Here is a 23,644-nt window from a genome sequence, read left to right as displayed (position 1 = left end):
AGTTAGGGTGGAATTATGTGAAGTTATCTATACAGTACTACATAGCTATCTTGCTTACCATCTGTCTTTGGTCCTTCTTATTTTTGCTTTTGCAGTATCCCGTTTTGGGGAGAAGTTCCTTTTTTCTTGCATGGAGTGTTTTTTTTTTATATATTTTCTGGTGTGTCTGCAGTACAATAACCAAATAACATTATTATTATTTTTTTTATTATATACTGCTATGGAAAAAAAGTAAAATTAAACAAATTGAATTAGAATAAACTTACTGTTCTTACCTTCTTTGCTGGTCCCAGGAATAGGTTCTTCCACAACTAGCATGAAGTACTCCTGGAACTTATTTTCCCAATCCTTTAGCTTCTTTGGTCTTGAATTTATCTTGTTTTGGGTCATCCTCCTGCAATCACGAAGTCTCTTCTTTCAGCTCTCCATGCTCCGCTTTGTTCCTGCAGTGCTTGAGACGGCTTTGGCTATCTTCTCCCATGTTGAAGTCTTTAAATTTATGCTGAGATTCTTTGCCTCTGGACCAACCAGAGAACAAGTATGTCTACTTATCTCATTGATGAGAGCCTCTGTTTCTTCTTCAGAAAACCTTGGTGCTCTTATGCTTGTTCCTTCTTCCGCAGCATCATAATTGTCTTCCTTTTCAGTAGGTGATCCACACTCAGGCTGTGATGATGCCATTGTCTCCTGTTGAGTGTTTGCCTGCTGTGTCTGCTACTCCTCTCATTGACTTGCTAAAGGAATCTCTCTGACACCGCGTTCTTTGGACATCCTGAAAAAATAGGATTTGAATTACCTACCGGTAAATCCTTTTCTCGTAGGCCGTATGGGATGCTGGGAATCCATTTAGTACCATGGGGTATAGACGGGTCCACTTGGAGTCATGGGCACTAAAGAAGTTTAATAACGTGTGCTCACTCCTCCCTCTATGCCCCTCCTACCAGACTCAGTCTAGGAAACTGTGCCCGAGGAGACGGACATACTTTGAGAGTAGGAAATAGCTAAAGAAAAGTGGTGAGATTTTAAACCAGCACAACCAAAACAAGAGGAAAGCCATGCTAATAAAACTTGAGAACAGGAACAGCAACAGCTGAACCAAATAACAGGGAAACAAACAAACGTGCAGGAAGAACGAAGCATCAGGCGGGTGACCAGTATTCCCTATGGACTACGAGAAAAGGATTTACCGGTAGGTAATTAAAATCCTATTTTCTCTTACATCCTAGGGGATACTGGGAATCCATTTAGTACCATGGGGAAGTACCAAAGCTCCCAAACCATGTGGGAGAGTGCTGAGGTTACTGCAGGACTGATCGACCAAACTGAAGGTCCTCAGTGTCAAAGGTATCAAACTTGTAAAACCTGTAAAACGAGTTTGACCCTGACCAAGTAGCTGCTCGGCAGAGCTGTAATGCGGAGACAAGCAAAAACAAACAACCAAATGGCGATCGGGCGCAAATTTGGGTCGTTGTTCTAATGCTGCTGTTCTAAAAAACAGGATAAGTCAGTCCTGTTATACCACACCAAAAACAATATATATATACAAAGGAGCAGCGCTGGTGTATAAACAATGAGATATTGATGGATAGGAAAAAAGGTGGGTTTATTAAAACAATGAATAAAACATTTTAAAATTGAAAGATATCACCGACATTTGCTGTTATGTAGATGAGTGTCCGTTCCTTTAGAAATGACTGGACTGTAAATAGAAATGATATCTATAGTGGGATGAATGGCATATCCACGGATGTAGAGTTCACATACGCACCACTAGAGACAAAGGGGATAATTCCAAGTTGATCGCAGCAGGACATTTTTTAGCATAGAATAAAAAGTGATATCACACGGCGCTACCATTCAGAAAATGCATATAAATATACAACCATTCACATAGATTTAGGCCTCCAAGATCTGAAATTCAGAAGGAGAGCAAATAAAGGTGTAGTACAATAAACAGAGTAAGAAATAGTGAATTTTATTGGTCCCACTCACAATTGAGCAAAAGATCATTTGCATATCATCCTCATATGGCATGTATCTTCAATCTTTAGATCGTCCTCTTTAAAACTGAAACTTCAAACGAATAATATAGTGCAATACTGTTTTTTTAAAATAAAACCACGTATTTAATAACAAAATGCACTCACAAAAGGTAAAAACAATTCAGACATATCACCAATATGGGGCACCAAAGGATCCAAATCGACACTAGATGTATAAGGTCATGTGAAAAAGTCCCTCTAAGGCTCCGGATACCACAGAAAGAGAATCCCACTGGATACCGCTGGTGCTGCCACTGGATAAGTCCAAAAGAAAAGTCCCTGCTGCTTTAACGCGTTTTCGGACACTACTGTCCTTCCTCAGAAGCATGAGGGACATCCTGTAGTTGTCTCTATTTATACCCTGTCTGATTTTCCAAATTTGCGTCTCCTGACGCTTCTACCGGCGTCACCGCCGTGACCGGAAGTGCGTCACCGGAAGTGACGTCCATGCGTTCCATACGCTTTTTGTTCCCATTTTGGGTTTAATCACATATAGATACATGTGTTTTTATTAGTTATTTAATTGATTGAGAGCTACTATGGATATAAATACCCTGCCTATTCATAGGATCAATCACCTTTGAAAAAGCTGCAGGACCTGCAGCGAAACGCGTCAAGTGTTGCTGTACTATCACTGACGGTTTGCTGTCTACTTTGTGCCCAGACCAACTGGACAACAAAAGCTGCTATTACACATTGCTAGTTGAACGAACTTGCAAACCTGGCACTTCCTTCCACGTATAACTTACCCACAAGGCTCCGCAATCTGTTGAGGACCCAGGACTCAGGTTCACTTCCTTCATATGGAAATTCCTAAATGGACTTTGCCTCTAGCTGTGCGTATGTGAACTCTACATCCGTGGACATGCCATTCGTCCCACTATAGATATCATTTCTATTTACAGTCCAGTAATTTCTAAAGGAACGGACACTCATCTACATAACAGCACATGTTGGTGATATCTTTCAATTTTAAAATGTTTTATTAATTGTTTTAATAAACCCACCTTTTTTCCTATCCATCAATATCTCATTGTTTATACACCAGCACTGCTCCTTTGTATATATACAGTAATGCTGCGACACCTCGGGCAGCCACCCAAGAGGAACCCACCGACATAGTAGAGTGGGCCTGTACAGATTTTGGAACTGGCAAACCTGCCGTGGAATAAGCATGCTGAATAGTGAGCCTGATCCAGCGTGCAATAGACTGCTTTGAAGCAGGACACTCAATCTTGTTGGCATCATAGAGAAGGAACAGCGAGTCCGATTTCCTGTGACAGGCAGTTCGCTTTACATATACCTTCAAAGCCCTTACAACGTCCAAGGACTTTGAAGTAGCAGAGGTGTCAGTAACAACTGGAACCACAATTGGTTGGTTGATGTGAAACGCCGACACCACCTTAGGAAGGAATTGCTGATGAGTCCTGAGTTCAGCTCTGTCCTCATGGAAAATCAAGTAGGGGCTCTTGTGAGACAACACCCCCAGCTCCGATACGCACCTTGCCGAAGCCAAGGCCAACAGCATGACGGTCTTCCACGTAAGATACTTTACGTCTACCTCCTGTAATGGTTCAAACCATTCCGATTGGAGGAATTTAAGAACCAAATTAAGATCCCAAGGTGCCCAGGGAGGCACAAAGGGAGGCTGGATATGAAGGACACCCTTCAAGAACGTCTGGACCTCAGGGAGAGAAGCCAATTGTTTCTGAAAGAAAATCGACAAGGCCAAAATCTGAACTTTTATGGAGCCTAGGCGTAGGCCCACATCCACTCCCGACTGCAGAAAATGCAGGAAGCGTCCCAGATGAAATTCCACGATAGAATATTGTCTGTTCTCACACCAAGAGACATATTTCTTCCAGATCTGATTGTAATGTTTGGACATTACCCTCTTCCTGGCTTGGATCATAGTCAGGATGACCTTGTCAGGAATCCCTCTCCTGGCTAGAATCAGCCGTTCAACTTCCATGCCATCAAACGTAGCCATGGTAAGTCTTCATAAATGAAAGGGCACTGTTGCAGAAGATCATCTCGAAGACGCAGAGGCCACGGATCTTCGTGTAGCATCTCGAGAAGATCCGCATACCAGGCCCTTCGCGGCCAGTACGAAGAAATGAGGATTGCTTGAACTCTTTGCCTTTTTATTCTTTTGAGAACTCTTGGGATCAGAGGAATAGGAGGAAACAAGTACACCAGCTGGTAGACCCACGGAGTTGTCAGGGCGTCGACCGCTACAGCTTGTGGGTCCCTCGACCTGGAACAATACCGCTTGAGCTTCTTGTTGAGACGAGAGGCCATCATGTCGATTTGTGGATAACTCCACCAACGTGTCAGCCAATGGAACACCTCCGGGTGGAGGCCCCATTCTCCTGAGTGCAGGTCATGTCTGCTGAGGAAATCTGCTTCCCAGTTATCTACTCCGGAATGAAGATCGCCGACAATGCCACGGCATGTTTTTCCGCCCAGAGAAGAATTCTTGACACCTCTGACATTGTGGCTCTGCTTTTCGTTCCGCCCTGTCAGTTTATGTAAGTCACTGCCGTCACATTGTCCGACTGAACTTGAACGGACTGATTCTGAAGAAGATAGGAGGCCTGCAGAAGGGTGTTGTAAATAGCCCTGAGCTCCAGGATGTTTATTGGAAGGACGACTTCCTGACTTGACCACCTTCTTTGAAACTGCACCCCCTGGATGACTGCACCCCAACCTCTGAAGCTTGCGTCTGTGGTTAATGGAATCCAATTCTGAATCCCAAACCTTCGACCCTTCACTAGGGGAGTTTGTAGCCACCACAGGAGGGAGATCCTGGCTTTTGGCGACAGACAAATCCTCTGGTGCATGTGAAGATGCGATCCGGACCATTTATCCAACAGATACAGCTGGAAGGGCCTCGCATGAAACCTTCCACACTGAATTGCCTCGTAAGAAGCCACCATTTTCCCCAGAAGGTGGATGCATAGGTGCACTGAGATTCGAGTCGGCTTCAAGACAGCCCGAATCATCGACTGGATTACCATTGCCTTTTCCAAGGGAAGGAACACTTTCTGAGACTCTGTGTCCAGTATCATTGCCAGGAAATAAAGCTTCTGCGTTGGTTCTAAGTGAGATTTAGGCAGATTCAGAATCCACCCATGATCCAGGAGTAAACTGGCTGTGAGACCAATGTTCTCCAACAACTGCTCCCTGAACGCAGCCTTTATCAGAAGATCGTCCAGGTAAGGAATTACGTTCACTCCCTGTTTGCGGAGTAGCATCATCATCTTGGCCATCACTTTGGTGAATACTCTCAGTGCCGTGGAGAGACCAAATGGCAGGGTCTGAAACTGATAGTGACAGTCCTGCAGTGCAAACCGTAGATAAACCTGATGAGGCGGCCAGATCAGAATGTGAAGGTACGTATCCTTGATATTAAGAGACGCTAGGAATTACCCCTCTTCCAGACCTGAGATCACCGCTCTCAGAGACTTGAACACTCGTAAGTACTGTTTCAATGACTTGAGATTCAGAATCGGTCTTACCGAACAATCCAGTTTAGGAACTACAAACAAGCTGGAATAGTATATCTTGTTTTGTAGATGAGGTGGAACTGGAACAATGACCTGGGTCTGTAAGTTTTTGAATGGCTTCTTGTAAGGTTACTCTTGCTTCTTGTGAAACTGGTAAGCCTGATTTGAAGAATCTGTGAGGTGGGAGATCCTGGAACTCCAGCCTGTAAACCTGGGATATAAGGTCTATGACCCAGGAATCCCGGCAAGATCTTGTCCAGGTGTGACTGAAGAGTTTCAGCCGGGCTCCCACCTGCCTGTCTCCCAGGCATCGCGGGACACCGTCATGCAGAAGGCTTTGAAGAGAGAGTCGGAGCTCTGTTCCTGAGAACCAGCAGCCGCTGGTTTGTGTGGTTTACCTCTAGCACCTCTGGCAGCAGTAGAAGAACGTCTGGCCTTGCCCCGAAACTTTGCAGTCCGAAAGGACTGTAAATTGGGACCTGAGTAGGCCTTCCTAGCTGGCGGAGCTGCAGAAGGTGGATAGGTGGATTTATCCACAGTAGCTCGCGAAATCCACTTATCGAGTTCTTCGCCAAATAAGGCCTCACCTGTGAAAGGCAGGCCTTCCTTGCCTTTTTTTGGAGTCTGCATCAGCAGTCCACTGACGTAGCCATAGTCCCCTGTGTGCTGTCATTGCCATAGCTGTGGTGCGTGCATTAAGCAAACCTATCTCCTTACTGGCTTCCACCATAAAGTTTGCAGAGTCTTGTATGTGTTGCAGGAGTAAAACAAGTTCCTCTTGAGGTAAGGTGTCTAACCCCTCAATTAAATTACCAGACCATTTAGCACTGGCTCGCATAACCCACCCACATGCTATAGTGGGTTTCTGGGCCACCCATGCATCTGTATACAAAGATTTGAGTGTATCGCTCACCTGGTTTGGGAGTGTTGTGGACTCGGGTTTCTTCCGGTGACCGGGAAGAGGAACCGCAACTGGGCCGCAGCAGAGATGGCCAAATGTAAGTTTTCCTCATGCAGGATTAGGTCGGCAGACAGGAGGCACGCATGGACGCTGAAGGTCTCCTGAAAGACAGAACTTGAAAGGCGCTGATGAATCAGTGAAGAATACCAGGTGCTGGAGGCACAAACTGCGCTAAAGTGCACTGAGGGCTTGGAGACACTGAGGTGCTTGTAGGCGCTGAAGTGCTTGGAGGCACTGAGGTGCGGGGAGGTGCAGAAGTGCTTGGAGGCGCTGAGGTGCTTGGAGGCACTGAGGTGCTTGGAGACACTGAGGCGCTTGGAGGCGCTGAGGCGCTTGGAGGCGCTGAGGTGCTTGGAGGAGGCACTGAGGTGCTTGAAGACACTGAGGTGCTTGGAGGCGTCTGGGAGGGCTGGAAACCACAGGAATGCGGGAGCACTGGAGATCAGAACTTCTGTAGGCAGAATAGATGATACTCAGGCGCCGGAGCTCTGCCCGGCGTCTGAATTTGAACTTCCCGCCAGCGTCTGATTGGGGAGCGCTTGATGACGTCACCCGCACTCGCGACGTCCACACTATGAGCGCTGGACGGAGCGCCGGGAGCCGGAGACCGCCAGCGAAGACAGCCGCCCGGAGATCCAGCACCCCCGGAGAGGCAAGTACGGGGGCCGCGGCGGCTGTATGACAGTACCCCCTCCTCTAGGAGTGGCCTCTGGACACTTTCCTGGTTTCGTAGGATGTCTAGAATGGAAAATCCGGATTAGTCGAGGAGCTGAGACCTCAGAAGCCTTTATCCAACTTCTCTCCTCAGGACCATAACCTTTCCATTCCACCAGATATTGCAGATTCTTGTGATGGTAACGAGAGTCCAGAATAGTTTTGATCTCGAAGTCTGTTCCGGTTTCAGTTTCTACTGAGGTGGGGCTAGAAGACTTTGAATGAAAACGATTAAGGACGAGAGGACGAAGAACAGAAACATGGAAGGCATTTGGTATACGTAGGTGAGAAGGTAAACCCAACTTGCAGACCACAGGATTCAGGACTTGTAGCACAGGATAAGGACCGATGAATCTTGGAGCAAACTTCATAGTGGGCACTTTTAACCGGAGATTGCATGTGGAAAGCCATACCCTATCACCAACCTTGTATTGAGGAGCAGCTCGCCGTTTCTTATCCGCGAAGAATTTGTATCGGACAGAAACCTTCTTAAGACTAGCATGAATCTTACTCCAAATTTGCCTGAAGTGTAGTAGAGTGGAAGTCACAGCTGGTACTTCTTCTGTCGGAAAAATTGGTAATTCCGGAACTCGTGGATGGAACCCATAGTTGATGAAGAATGGAGACTCGCCAGTGGAAGAATGAAATGAATGGTTATGGGCAAACTCCGCCCAAGGTAACAACTCCACCCAGTTGTCCTGTGAAGGGGAGAGACAAAGGCGGAGGAAAGTCTCTAGATCTTGGTTGACTCGTTCCGTTTGTCCATTCGTTTGGGGATGATAGGCAGACGAAAATTTAAGTGTAATTTGTAAGGCTGAGCAGAGGGCTCTCCAAAACCTTGCGGTGAACTGAACCCCTCGATCAGAGACTATTTCTTGAGGTAAACCATGCAACCGAAAGTGTTCCCGGATGAACAATAAAGCCAGCTTGGGAGCTGTCGGCAGACCTGTCAAAGGAACGAAGTGCGCCATCTTTGAAAAACGGTCAACAATTCACCCAGATGGTATTGTAACCCTTGGAACAGGGCAATTCGGTAATGAAGTCCATGGAAATATGAGTCCAGGGTTTCATAGGAATGGACAGGGGGTGAAGCAACCCGGCAGGAGGTAGACAAGGAGATTTATGCTGGGTACACTGTGGACAAGAATTAACGTAATCCTGTACATCCTTCCTCATGGTGTCCCACCAGTAAGATCTTTGTAGAAACTTGAGCATCTTCTGGATGACCAGAGAACTTGGAGATGTGAGCCCACTGCAGTATTTTCGGTCGGAATTTAGTTGGTACAGACATTCTCCCAGGGGGAGGGCCCGGAGTAGTGGAAGCAGCGGAAACAGAAATTGGATTCAGAATTAAATTCCGTTCAGAAGAATCCTCTTCATCTGTGGGAGTTTGTGAACGAGAGAGTGCATCAGCTTTAGTATTGAAAGTCCCGGCCCGGTACTTGATAATAAAAGAAAATCGAGTGCAGAAAAGCGCCCATCTAGCTTGACGAGGATTCAAACACTGTGCGGTTTTAATGTACAACAAATTTTTGTGATCGGTGTAAATAGTAATCACATGTTTGGCCCCTTCTAAAAGGTACCTCCACTCCTCCAAAGCGGATTTTATGGCTAAGAGCTCTTGATCACCAATAGTATAATTCCGTTCGGCCGGGGAGAACTTTCGAGAGTGGAAGCCACACGGATGCAATTTCTTGTCCGAGGAGTACTGGGAGAGAACGGCTCCAACTCCGACCGAGGATGCATCAACTTCCAGGAAAAAAGGTTCCTCGAAATTTGGTTGTTGAAGTACCGGGGCTGACATAAAAGCTGATTTCAAGTAGGTGAAAGCTTCCATGGCTTCGGGAGACCACAAACCCGGGTTGGAGCCCTTTCTGGTCAAGGCGGTAATGGGTGCAACTATAGTAGAGAAACCCCTAATGAATTTCCTGTAATAATTCGCAAAGCCCAGGAATCTTTGTATCGCTATCAAAGAGAGAGGCTGATTCCAGTCACGAATGGCAAACAGTTTCTCCGGATCCATGCGAAGTTCCGTCCCCGAGATGATATAACTGAGGAACGGAATTGATGTTACTTCAAAGGTACATTTGAAGATCTTAGCATAGAGATGATTTTTTCGTAAACGGTGGAGCACCTCTTTGACCTGTGTCCTGTGTTCAGCAAGATCTTTGGAAAAAATCAGTATGTTGTCTAAATATACCACAACACTTCGATATAACATGTCTCGGAAGATTTCGTTGACGAATCCCTGGAAGATGGCAGGGGCATTACTAAGGCCAAACAGCATCACCAGATATTCTTAATGCCCATCCCTGGTATTGAAGGCGGTCTTCCATTCATCCCCTTCTCGGATGCATATAAGATTATAGGCCCCCCTCAAATCGAGCTTGGAGAAAACGCGGGCGCCACGAACCCTATCAAATAACTCTGTGATTAGTGGCAAGGGGTATTTATTCTTGATGGTGATATCGTTTAAGCCGCGGTAGTCGATACATGGTCTCAACCCCCCGTCCTTTATCTTCACGAAAAAGAAGCCCGCCCCAGCCGGGGAGATAGAGGGGCGAATGAATCCTTTGAGCAGATTGGACTTAATATAGTCCGACATAGCATGGGTCTCAGGAAGTGACAGAGGATATGTGCGGCCACGGGGCGGCATCTTCCCTAGGATAAGGTCAATGGGGCAGTCCCAAGGCCTATGGGGTGGTAACTGTTCAGCCGCCTATTCCGAAAACACATCCTTGAACTCTTGATATGCCTCCTGAATATGCTCTTCATCCGACTTAGAAGAGACACGGAGCGGACAGACGGGAGTGAGACAGTTAGCGTGACAAAAAGAACTCCAAGACAGAATTAGAGAAGACTTCCAATCAATTCGGGGATTATGAACTTTGAGCCAAGGCATTCCGAGGACCAGATCATGATGCATTTCCGGAATCACCAAGAATTCCAGATATTCTTGATGTAGAGCTCCGACCTGCAGCTTAACTGGCTCCGTGTGCCACGACCCTTGGATATTCTAGTACCATTGATAGCAGTCAACGAAGTAGGCCGCACGATAGGCCGTACCTTTAAATCCATGCTTTGGACACAGGAAGAAACGAAGTTCCCCGCAGCTCCGGAATCCAACAGGGCCTCACAAGACTTGGAGACTGACTTGGTGATTAAGGACACAGGAAGCAAACAATCCAAAGTCGGAGAAGATTTAGTCGTGACCCCCAACTTGACTCCTCCGGAACAAGTTAGGCCTGCCCGTTTCCCGGACGGGACTTGCAGGATTTGATAAAGTGATCTGCGGCCCAGCAGTACAGACAGAGCTTGCCCTCACGACGACGCTGTCGTTCTTCCGGAGACAATCGGGACCGGTTAATCTGCATGGGTTCGTCCGGACTTGGTACCACTGCTTGCCTAGAGGAAGGAAGCCGGAACCTGGAACACTCCGATCGACTATGTTCACCTCCACGTTCCTGCATCCGGAGATCCACCTTGACGCAGAGAGAAGTCAGTTCCTCTAACGAATCCGGGAGTTCCCTAGTGACCAACTCGTCCTTCAGGCGATCAGAGAGACCGTTCCAGAAAGCTGATCTCAGGGCGTCATTATTCCAGTGAAGTTCAGAAGCAATGGTCTGAAAATGAACCACGTACTGGCCCACGGATCGGGAGCCCTGACGGATGCGTAGCAAGTCGGAAGAGGCCATGGTCATCCTGCCGGGCTCGTCGAAAATTCTTCGGAAAGACGTAATGAATTCAGTATAATTGGAAACCAGTGAATCAGATCGTTCCCATAGTGGAGACACCCAATCCAATGCAGATCCCTCAAGCAAAGAAATAATATATGCCACCTTGGACCGGTCTGTGGGAAAATTATGTGCGAGTAGCTCAAAATGAACTTCGCATTGGTTTAAGAAACCTCGACAATTTTTAGGATTCCCATTATAACGGGAAGGAGTAGGGAGTTGAAGACGCGGACTGATACCAGCCGATGGTTGAACATTGCTGGGAGCGGCAACTGGTGCGGCTACGGGAACTGGGGCCGGAATTACAGAAGCTAAGGATGCTTGAATCTGATCCAAACGACCGGACAACTCCTGGAGATACTGCATCACTTGGCCTTGTGCTGCTTCCTGACTTTGCACGCGGGAAGCCAAATTCTGGATGGCACTTGAGTCCGTGTTCCGATCCCCCGGGTCCATGAGGCCTGAGTATACTATCACTGACCTGGTTTGGGAGTGTTGTGGACTCAGGGTTTCTTCCGGTGACCGGGAAGAGGAACCGCAACTGGGCCGCAGCAGAGATGGCCGAATGTAAGTTTTCCTCATGCAGGATTAGGTCGGCAGACAGGAGGCACGCGTGGACGCTGAAGGTCTCCTGAAAGACAGAACTTGAAAGGCGCTGATGAATCAGGTGCTGGAGGCACAAACTGCGCTAAAGTGCACTGGGGGCTTGGAGACACTGAGGTGCTTGTAGGCGCTGAAGTGCTTGGAGGCACTGAGGTGCGGGGAGGCGCAGAAGTGCTTGGAGGCGTTGAGGTGCTTGGAGGCGCTGAGGCGCTCGGAGACACTGAGGTGCTTGGAGGCGCTGAGGCGCTTGGAGGCGCTGAGGCGCTTGGAGGCACTGAGGTGCTTGAAGACACTGAGGTGCTTGGAGGCATCTGGGAGGGCTGGAAACCACAGGAATGCGGGAGCACTGGAGATCACAACTTCTGTAGGCAGAATAGATGATACTCAGGCGCCGGAGCTCTGCCCGGCATCTGAATTTGAACTTCCCGCCAGCGTCTGATTGGGGAGCGCTTGATGACATCACCCGCGATGTCCACACTATGAGCGCTGGACGGAGCGCCGGGAGCCGGAGACCGCCAGCGAAGACAGCCGCCCGGAGATCCAGCACCCCCGGAGAGGCAAGTACGGGGGCCGCGGCGGCTGTATGACAGTACCCCCTCCTCTAGGAGTGGCCTCTGGAGAGGAACAGGTAATACTATTTTACGTGATAGCCTGGAGACTGACGTATTCACTATCGGTGGATTTTCCCATTTTTTCCTATCCTCTGAAGGAAAAGGAAAAGATGATAATAACCACCTAGGAATTTTAAATTTCTTATCTGGATTAACCCACGGTTCTTCAAACAGGGTATTTAGTTCCTTAGACACAGGAAAATTGGCTGAGGATTTTTTCTTTACATTTACATTAAAGAAAGATTCCTCACACACCTCTGTCACCTTATCAGGAATATTTAGGACTTCCATGATAGAGTCTATGAGAGCCTCAACACCTTGTGACAGAGTACCCTCCCCCACCTCTATGTCTACCTCACCTTCCTCCATTTCTGACCCTTCATTATCAGAGTCAGAATGCAGGATATGGGCCAAAGTACGTTTTTGCGGAGACGCTGTTTTGAGTACTGAGTCCTTTTACATAAACTCAGCCATAGACTGTCTTAAGTATTGCGTCTCCTTCTCATTACGAGATAATTTAGTAGAGATGGTGGAAATCATCCCCTGAATGGAGTCCAGCCATGCTGGCTCCATCCCACTATCCTGAGAAGGGATGCTACACTGAGTACACACTAGTGAACCCCCTGCCTTGCATGATACACACTCTTTGCCTGACATACTGCAGCAGTAACAGCACACACATAGGAAAAGGTTAAAAGCACAATTAACCCACAAAATGCCCTTCCCAAGACACTATCGCTAAAGCCAGGCTTAGCCGGGTCGCAGACTAAGTACCTAGATTATAGAGCTCCCCCCTGCTATAACCCCCTGTACCGCTGAGGTAATATGGAGGCTCTCCAGAGGAGCTGCACATCCCTGCAGTCAGCGTCTGTGTTGCTGCAGTAAGGAATATGGCGCCTGTGAGCCGCTGGATCCGCTCATAGTGAAGCCTCGCCCCTACAATGGCGCGCGGTCTTCCCGTTCTTCTTTATAATGGCTGTATGTGTCTAAATGCATAAAATGGAGTAAGCCCCCTTTTAAACTGCAATGCCAGTCTGGGTATCGTGCACACATATTGTGTACTAAGTCTGGAGATGTAGTCCGCCCCATAGAAGACGTGCATCTCCGTACCCTAATGCTGCCATAATGGCCAGCGACCCGCTAGCCGGGACGCCGGCTTAGTACTCACCACTCTTCTATCTTCTGGCTCTATTAGGGGTGGTGGTGAGCTGCGGGAATGTACGCTCGCCGTAGTGGGGCTTACGAATAGTTCCCTCAGGAGCTAGCATCCTGTCATAGGACCATTAACCCTTAGTGGGGTGGGGTGGGGTGTGGTGGGGGGGGGGGGGTTGGGCCTTTCTCCCCACCCTCCCCCCCTAAGTCCCACAAAGCAGGCAGCTGGTGCCATCCAGTCCTGCCTGAATATAACAAACTTTAAAAATAAATGCAGAAAACTCTCCAGGAGCTTCCAGAGATGTGACGGCTCCTCCGGGCACATTTTCTAAACTGAGTCTGGTAGGAGGAGCATAGAGGGAGGAGCCAGCAGACGTTATCAAACTTCTATAGTGCCCATGACTCCAAGTGGACCGTCTAAACTCCATGGTACTAAATGGATTCCCAGTATCCCCTAGGACATAAGAGAAATACTGTTAATTAACATTGTATTAGTCAAATTCACAAAAAATCTAGCAAAAAGTATAGTACCTGTGTGAAATAAAAATAAGTCACTCTTTAAAAAAATAAAAAAATAAAGGGTCAACACACAATAGCAAACAAATTACAATACCCATTTTATATTTTGGTAATATTGGATCTAAAGTTGTTACGAGGGCAGGATTTATTTATGAAACATGTACAGCATGAAACCCTTGCATTTCAAATCAGCCAGCTGAAAAGTAAGTACAAATAAAATAAACGTTAAAGACTCATTTAAAAAAAAACTCTGCCAAGGCCACAATCAATAAAATATGCGCATTGGAATACCATAACAGTTAGACAATGCAGAAAGCAGGGGTATCCTTAAAACATGTACTGTCAGTATGCAGCATGAAAACCTTGAATTTTAAACCAGCAAGCTGAAAATTAAGTACAAATTACATTTTTCAAGTGAAAAGGCGACACCCTATTTATAAAAAAAAACAACGTGAAAATATGTACATTTCTCATGATTTGAACAATAAAAAAACTTTAATAATTTGCATACACACTACTGAAAAATAAAAATAGCTAATCACTGTAAAAAAATAATTTAGACCATACAATATTATTTTGGTTGAAATAAAGGGATTATAAGTAATATTTTTTATATATTTTTTTATATTAATACAGAAAAATTAAACCTAAATTTCACTTCAAAGTATATTACCAGAAACAATTTCAAGACATATTAAAAAAAAAAAAAAGACACATTTAGTTGCAAAAAACTTTTACTAGCAATGCTCTGCAGGAGAGTTTGGTGATCATTAGTATGACTACTGTCTATAGAGAACTTCAAAAAAAGCTTAAGTGTTTATTATGTGTACATGAAAGAAAACACACACAGGATCATTAAACTTTCAAAAATCAAATCCTGCACAATCAGCGGGGCAGCGTCTTTACGTAGATGGGTGTAGCCATGCCTAGGTTCAGGCAGCCAAACATAGCGGGGGCAAGGAGGGCAAGCAGGAGCAGGGGTGTTCCACAGGGACTGGAGGTGCCCAGCACTTCAGCACTAGGGCAACGGGGTGTGTGTTGGAGACTGCAATGCCAGCAGGCATGGCTGGGACTTGCAGTTCCACAGTTCTAAGAGAAGACAGGGGTTTCTCTATTATTCGGGCAGCGTCTTAATGTAGATGGGTGAAGCCACGCCTAGGATCAGACGGCCAGACATAGCAAGAGCAAGGGGGGCAAGCAGGAGCATGGGTGCTCCGCAGGGACTGAAGGTACCCAGCACTTCAGCACTAGGGCAGCGGGGTGGGCGTTGGAGACTGCATTGCCAGCAAGGATAAAAGGGATGGCTGGGACTTGTAGTTCCACGGTTATAATAAGAGCCAGGGGTTTCTCTATTAGCGGGGCAGCATCTTAACGTAGACGGGTGAAGTCACGCCTAGGTTCAGGAGTCCAGATATAGGGCCTAATTCTGAGTTGATCGCAGCAGCAAATTTGTTAGCAGTTGGGCAGAACCATGGGGGTAATTCTGAGTTGATCGCAGCAGCAAGTTTGTTAGCAATTGGGCAAAACCATGGGGGTCATTCCGAGTTGTTCGCTCGGTATTTTTTTCTCGCAACGGAGCGATTAGTCGCTAATGCGCATGCGCAATGTCCGCAGTGCGATTGCGCCAAGTAAATTTGCTATGCAGTTAGGAATTTTACTCACGGCATTACGAGGTTTTTTCTTCGTTCTGGTGATCGGAGTGTGATTGACAGGAAGTGTGTGTTTCTGGGCGGAAACTGGCCGTTTTATGGGAGTGTGCGAAAAAACGCTACCGTTTCCGGGAAAAACGCGGGAGTGGCTGGAGAAACGGGGGAGTGTCTGGGCGAACGCTGGGTGTGTTCGTGACGTCAAACCAGGAACGACAAGCACTGAACTGATCGCAGATGCCGAGTAAGTTTGAAGCTACTCAGAAACTGCTAAGAAGTGTCTATTCGCAATTCTGCTAATCTTTCGTTCGCAATTTTGATATGCTAAGATTCACTCCCAGTAGGCGGCGGCTTAGCGTGTGCAAAGCTGCTAAAAGCAGCTTGCAAGCGAACAACTCGGAATGACCCCCCATGTGCACTGCAGGGGAGCAGATATAACATTTGCAGAGAGAGTTAGATTTGGGTGGGTTATATTGTTTCTGTGCAGGGTAAATACTGGCTGCTTTATTTTTACACTGCAAGTTAAATTTCAGTTTGAATACACCCCACCCAAATCTAACTCTCTCTGCACATGTTATATCTGTCCCCCCTGCAGTGCACATGGGCGGTCATTCCGAGTTGTTCGCTCGTTGCCGATTTTCGCTATGCTGCGATTTGTTGCTAATTCCGCATGCGCAAGGTACGCAGGCGCATGCGCTTAGTTATTTAACTAAAAACTGCTGCGCTTTTCAGTCACTCTGCTGATCGGTAAATGATTGACAGGAAAGGGGCGTTTCTGGGTGGTAACTGGGCGTTTTCCGGGAGTGTGCTAAAAAACGCAGGCGTGTCAGGGAAAAACGAGGGAGTGTCTGGAGAAACGGGGGAGTGGCTGACCGAACGCAGGGCGTGTTTGTGACGTCAAACCAGGAACTAAACGGACTGAGCTGATCGCAATCTGTGAGTAGGTCTGGAGCTACTCAGAAACTGCAAAGAATTATTTAGTAGCAATTCTGCTAATCTTTCGTTCGCTATTCTGCTAAGCTAAGATACACTCCAAGAGGGCGGCGGCCTAGCGTGTGCAATGCTGCTAAAAGCAGCTAGCGAGTGAACAACTCGGAATGAGGGCCTTGGTTTTGCCCAACTGCTAACATATTTGCTGCTGCGATCAACTCAGAATTAGGCCCAATGGGGGTAATTCCAAGTTGATCGCAGCAGGATTTTTGATAGTAATTGGGCAAAACCATGTGCACTGCAGGGGGGGCAGATATAACATGTGCAGAGAGAGTTAGATTTGGGTGGGGTGTAGTCAAACTGAAATCTAAATTGCAGTGTAAAAATAAAGCAGCCGGTATTTACCCTGCACAGAAACAAAATAACCCACCCAAATCTAACTCTCTCTGCACATGTTATATCTGCCCCTCCTGCAGTGCACATGGTTTTGCCTAACTGCTAACAAACTTGCTGCTGCGATCAACTCAGAATTACCCCCATAGTGCGGGCAAGGGGGGCAAGCAGGAGCAGGGGTGTTCCACAGGGACTGGAGATGCCCAGCACTTCAGCACTAGGGCAGCGGGTGGGCACTGGAGACTGCAATGCCAGCAGGGATGAAAGGGATGGCTGGGACTTTTAGTTATATGGTTTAAAAGAGAGTCGGGGATTGAGCTATTAGTGGGGCAATGGCTTAACGTAGATGGGTGAAGCTGCGCCAGGTGTCCAGATACAGCGATGCTTACCTTAAGAGTGAGAAAAAAACAATTCAATTGTTATTCGGATTGGATTGGTCTCCTACTCGACAGCAGCAGTGAAGTTGTCCCAATCAGAAAGCGTTGAATAGTCTGATCAGTTATAGAAACTCTCAAGAAGCCACTTCCAAGATGCTGTCACACAGTATCAGGGCAGCTAGCAGTCATAGAAAAATAGTGCCTAAGCACGGGCGGGCAATAACTTTTATAATCTATGTAAAACAGCGGGAAGATTGCTCCTCCTTCAGCATGGAATTTTCATTTTTTCATTGGTTGGATGATGCTCTAGGATGGACATCAGAAGCCCACCATCAAATGATGGCTGGACTTACACCATTGAAACTTTAGATGCAATGTAACTAACCATTGCATCAATGAATTTGATGGTAAAACTATTTATATGATTTGCGCATGCACGAAACCCCTGCAGCGTGGTTTGCAGGGGGTGGGATCAGGGGCATGATTGAGACAGAGCCCGTTGCATCATACATACTGTGTCCTCACTCTCTAGTGCAGATAGCAGCAGCGCTGCTGTACTGTGTGGACTGGTGGGTACACTATAGTACACTGCTCAAAAAAATAAAGGGAACACTTAAACAACACAATGTAACTCCAAGTCAATCACACTTCTGTGAAATCAAACTGTCCACTTAGGAAGCAACACTGATTGACAATCAATTTCACATGCTGTTGTGCAAATGGAATAGACAACAGGTGGAAATTATAGGCAATTAGCAAGACAGCCCCAATAAAGGAGTTGTTCTGCAGGTGGTGACCACAGACCACTTCTCAGCTCCTATGCTTTCTGGCTGATGTTTTGGTCACTTTTGAAAGCTGGCGGTGCTTTCAATCTAGTGGTAGCATGAGACGGAGTCTACAACAAACACAAGTGGCTCAGGTAGTGCAGCTCATCCAGGATGGCACATCAATGCGAGCAGTGGCAAGAAGGTTTGCTGTTTCTGTCAGCGTAGTGTCCAGAGCATGGAGGCGCTACCAGGAGACAGGCCAGTACATCAGGAGATGTGGAGGAGGCCGTTGGAGGGCAACAACCCAGCAGCAGGACCGCTACCTCCGCCTTTGTGCAAGGAGGAACAGGAGGAGCACTGCCAGAGCCCTGCAAAATGACCTCCAGCAAGCCACAAATGTGCATGTGTCTACTCAAATGATCAAAAACAGACTCTATGAGGGTGGTATGAGGGGCCGACGTTCACAGGTGGGGGTTGTGCTTACAGCCCAACACCGTGCAGGATGTTTGGCATTTGCCAGAGAACACCAAGATTGGCAAATTCGCCACTGGCGCCCTGTGCTCTTCACAGATGAAAGCAGGTTCTCACTGAGCACATGTGACATACGTGACAGAGTCTGGAGATGCCAAGGAGAATGTTCTGCTGCCTGCAACATCCTCCAGCATGACCGATTTGGCAGTGGGTCAGTAATGGTGTGGGGTGGCATTTCTTTGGGGGGCCGCACAGCCCTCCATGTGCTCGCCAGAGGTAGCCTGACTGCCATTAGGTACCGAGATGAGATCCTCAGACCCCTTGTGAGACCATATGCTGGTGCGGTTGGCCCTGGGTTCCTCCTAATGCAAGACAATGCTAGACCTCATGTGGCTGGAGTGTGTCAGCAGTTCCTGCAAGACGAAGGCATTGATGCTATGGACTGGCCCGCCCGTTTCCCAGACCTGAATCCAATTAAGCACATCTGCGACATCATGTCTCGCTCCATCCACCAACGCCACGTTGCACCAGGAGTTGGCGGATGCTTTAGTCCAGGTCTGGGAGGAGATCCCTCAGGAGACCATCTGCCACCTCATCAGGAGCATGCCCAGGCGTTGTAGGGAGGTCATACAGGCACGTGGAGGCCACACACACTACTGAGCCTCATTTTGACTTGTTTTAAGGACATTACATCAAAGTTTAATCAGCCTGTAGTGTGTTTTTCCACTTTAATTTTGAGTGTGACTCCAAATCCAGACCTCCATGGGTTAATAAATTTGATTTCCATTGATAATTTTTGTGTGATTTTGTTGTCAGCATATTCAACTATGTAAAGAACAAAGTATTTAATAAGAATATTTAATTCATTCAGATCCAGGAAGTGTTATTTTAGTGTTCCCTTTTTTTTTTTGAGTAGTGTATATACATATACTGGAAAAATATTTAAAGAAAGATAACCCAGCGCAAGCTGATAATATTTTGATATCTGCAGCCTCTAAAAGTGGGTGTGCTCGTCCCACTAAAAAGAAAAAGAAATCTAGGAAGTTCCTTTTCCCAACAAATGGAAAAAAGAAAGTTGAGGCGCTGATATGAAAATATTATAACAAACAAACCATACGACAGTGTATAAGTAATGATTTATTTAAGCTATAAAACTATTAATATGTATAGAGTACCGGCCGGTAGATATAAACAAATTAATACAATTCTTAAAATAAAACAATTTAAAACAAGTGCATTCCTGTATTTGAAAGGCTACACTTCCAAGATATCCGTTGTAAAAAACATGTATCAAAATGCTCACAAAAAGTATATATATATATATGTATAATGTCCAACTTCGTAATTAAAGATACACTTCCCGTCCGCTGGTGGCAGTTCCTTTATATGCGGACATATCTGGAAGTCCGTGAAGTATTTTATAGTACAAGGTTGGTTTATGTGATACTCAGGGTGGAATATTGATTTGCTCAAAGTCTTGTATTGTGGAGCAATCTCTTAATGATTGTAACCCAGAGTGTGCACGCTATAAGCAGTCTTTGTATCACTATACAGCAAGAGGGGCACTCTTATCCTTCGTCCAGATATTAATTAACTGAGTGATGGGAAAACTAGACGGCAAGGATTTTTATTATTAACACGAGGTGTTTATCATGTGCTCACCTCCTCCTCCACACTGGTCAGACTGCCGCTTCCAAATTAGGCTGCCAGCGTTATTGCAACCGCTCGTCTTTATATATATATATACATATACAGTCGAGATCCTGAAGTGAGAAGAGACACTGCCATGGCTGCACTGCTGACAGTGTGAGTGTGTGTGTGAGAGACTGCGGCAGGGCAAATGCTGCGCTCTGATTGGCTCTCTGAGACAGTGAGAGCCAATCAGAGCTAGCAATGTGCCCTGTTGCCTAGCAGCAGCCTAGAGAGGGGAGTGAGAGAGGGGACTGAGCAGGGACATGTCTGAGGCAGGCAGAGAGTCAGAGACAGTCTCCAAAGAACCAATGGAGATTCCCTAAAACCATAGTGACACAACAGCCAGGAAGGAGTCAGGGGAGGCGGTTATGGATAACAGGGGATAGCTAACAGGAATGTGAAAAATGCCACCATCAGAACACCATCAAATGATTTCCATTCGATGGTGGCAAACATCAGAAGGCCACAATCGAATGGATAAACCACTACCATTGGAAAAAACATTGATGGTTTGTAAGCATCGGTTTCTGATGTCCATCCCTGCTCAAAATTCAGATCATAGTGAGATTCTAATATATCAGGGAAGTGTAGCCGGCCATTATTTTGGTTGGATTCATGGGGATATATCATTTATGTTACCTAAGTCTTAACAAGGACCATAGTAAATATGTCCCCTTGCGTGGAGGAGGTAATTTGATTGAATGGATGCCATTTGTCTTTACAAGGACCGTGTAGTGCAGTAGTTACAGCTGAACCTCCAGGGCTTAATGTCTGACATGAGACTTGTAGTGCCATAGTTGAAAGTAGCCTGGGGTGTACAGCGAATAGCGGATCAGCGTCTTAATCCGAATGCCAGAGAAATGCCGGAGTGCACCTAGGTTGAGATATAGCGGGGGCAAGGGGGGCGAGCAGGTTTTCTCCACAGGGACTGGAGGTGCCCAGCACTTCAGCACTAGGGCAACAGGGTGTTCATTGGAGACTGCAATGCCAGCAGGGATAAAAGGAATGGCTGGGACTTGCAGTTCCATGGTTCTAAGAGGAGATAGGGGTTTCTCTTTTAGCAGGACAGCGTCTTAACGTAGACGGGTGAAGCCACGCCTAGGTTCAGATGGCCAGACATAGCGGGAGCAAGGGGGGCAAGCAGGAGCAGGGGTGCTCCGCAGGTGACTGGAGGTGACTGGAGGTACCCAGCACTTCAGCACTATGGCAGCGGGTGGGGGCTTTGGAGACTGCATTGCCAGCAGGGATGAAAGGAATGGCTGGGACTTGTAGTTCCACGGTTATAAGAAGAGCCAGGGGTTTCTCTATTGGCGGGGCAGCGTCTTTAATGTCTAATCCAGTGGTTTTCAAACTTTATTGAACCACGGCGCCCTAGAGAATCAGAATTTTTTTTCACTGCACCCCTACACCAAATATTTCTTATTGAGAAATGTTGAAAGAAATATTAAATCAAGTAAACTGTGTTTACACGTCATCCTTAGGTTTAGTTGTGTGGTGAGGTACAGGATACACTTCTGTTTGTCCACATATTTTATGACTGACAGCCACCAGCACTGGTTTTACCTATTACATTGACCATAAATAATTTTCATTGGTCCTGAACCACCAACCCAGGGCACCCCTGGAAGTATCCTGAGGCACCCCAGGGTGCCACGGCACAGTTTAAGAACCAATATTCTAATCTAATACTTGTCTCATTTTTTCTGTCGATAACATCATGTTGATCTAATTGCTGTCTACTATTTCATTGTCTAGATGTAAACTCTTTATTTCTATGTATAGTATGACAATAAATTAAATGTAGACAAAATGTTACTGTTGGACTTTGCATTGTCATGTTATTAATCATCTATTATATTTATGTCGACCGTTATGGTATGTCTATCATACATATATTTGATCATTTAAATGTCGATGTATTGTTGCAGTCGACTCTATTGGTGTTGATCAACTAATGCTGTCGACCTAAAAACTGTAGATCTAAACATCCTGTCGACCAAACGTGGTCGATCGATTCACTGTCTAAATAGACACAATCGACGTACGTACTAGGGAGGCCAATCCGGGGTCAGGATCGGCGGGATACCGGGAGTTACGCACAAAAACGGGCAAGATTCAATCCCGGGGATTTCGGGATCAGGCGGCTCTTTGATTTTGTCCTCAGGACATGTATATATTTTATATTATATACAAGGTTGAATCACATTAATCATTTGCTTCGGATCTCCATACGCAGCAGGGTTGCTGAACTGTCATTTTAGACATATGTGTGGTAGCCCCCAGGTTTATGTTGACAGTGAGCTGCTCCACTGTAGAGTGTCGGTCGGCCCTCACGCACCTTCATAGTCGACGTTCACCTCTAACATCAATGGCATGTGGTGCTCTGCAGTTTCCACGTCGGTTATTCATAATGGTGCCATTTGTCCAGTCACGATGCACCTTCACCAGAGCTGCACATGAACAGTTCACAAACTGCGCTGTTTGAGAAATACTGCCACCCTTGGCCCAAAAGTCGATAATCATCCCTTTGTGCAACTCAGATAAATCGCCCCTTTTACCCATGACAGCAACGAATGATATGTGTACAGACGGCCTATCGCATACTTTATATATCCACCGAACCAGCACACGGCACGTGACGTACTTCATGGTATACGCGCTGCCGACGTAATATGTAGGAGGTGGTCATAATAATATGACTCCTCCGTGCATATACAAATATCTCTTGAAAAAAGCTCAATAAAAAAGACCTGAAACGCTGACTACACTTCGGTGTGCTGAGCATTGATGTTAATAGACCAGAGTACCGCTGTGTTGAGACAGACATCTACATATCCCATAGCAATGCTGTGTGATGTCAGCGGAAGGCACATGGGAGCTGATGGACTATGAGACAATTTGAGTGCCGGAATGTAGATTTGTTTTTATATGATATTATAAGACCTTTATTGAATGTTATCATGCTCATTTTCTGTGTTCCCTTTTCAAAGTTTGTGTGGAATTATCTATGCCCCTGTTCTTGTGCTACTGAAATGCCAATAACATTTTGAAAAATAAATAAATAAATAAATATATATATATATATATATATATACACATACACATACAGGTTGAGTATCCCTTATCCAAAATGCTTGGGACCAGAGGTATATTGGATATGGGATTTTTCCGTATTTTGGAATAATTGCATCCCATAATGAGATATCATGGAGATGGGACCTATGTCTAAGCACAGAATGCATTTGTTACATTTACACCTTATATACACAGCCTGAAGGTCATTTTAGCCTATATTTTTTATAACTTTGTGCATTAAACAAAGTGTGTGTACATTCACACAATTCATTTATGTTTCATATACACCTTATACACACAGCCTGAAGGTCATTTAATACAATATTTTTAATAACTTTGGCCCTCATTCCGAGTTGTTCGCTCGCTAGCCACATTTCGCAGCAGTGCACACGCTAAGCCGCCGCCCTCTGGGAGTGAATCTTAGCTTAGCAGAATTGCGAACGAAGTA

The 23,644-nt window shown here is 46.1% G+C and overlaps 1 long non-coding RNA gene across 1 annotated transcript; it reads right to left on the bottom strand.

Annotated features, from left to right (window-relative positions):
* Positions 1 to 7: 7 nt before the first annotated feature.
* Positions 8 to 20,202, bottom strand: LOC134943744 (uncharacterized). The gene is made up of 3 exons (XR_010181718.1): positions 20,092 to 20,202; positions 276 to 772; positions 8 to 166 (listed from the first exon to the last, which is right to left on the bottom strand). It is a non-coding gene; the product is annotated as an uncharacterized LOC134943744 (long non-coding RNA).
* Positions 20,203 to 23,644: the final 3,442 nt, after the last annotated feature.

The sequence above is a fragment of the Pseudophryne corroboree genome, chromosome 7, assembly GCF_028390025.1.
Source record: "Pseudophryne corroboree isolate aPseCor3 chromosome 7, aPseCor3.hap2, whole genome shotgun sequence".
In the NCBI taxonomy this organism is placed as follows: Eukaryota; Metazoa; Chordata; class Amphibia; order Anura; family Myobatrachidae; genus Pseudophryne; species Pseudophryne corroboree.
The sequence above is the reverse complement of the archived record's forward strand: the minus strand, read 5'-3'. Positions and strand labels throughout refer to the sequence as shown.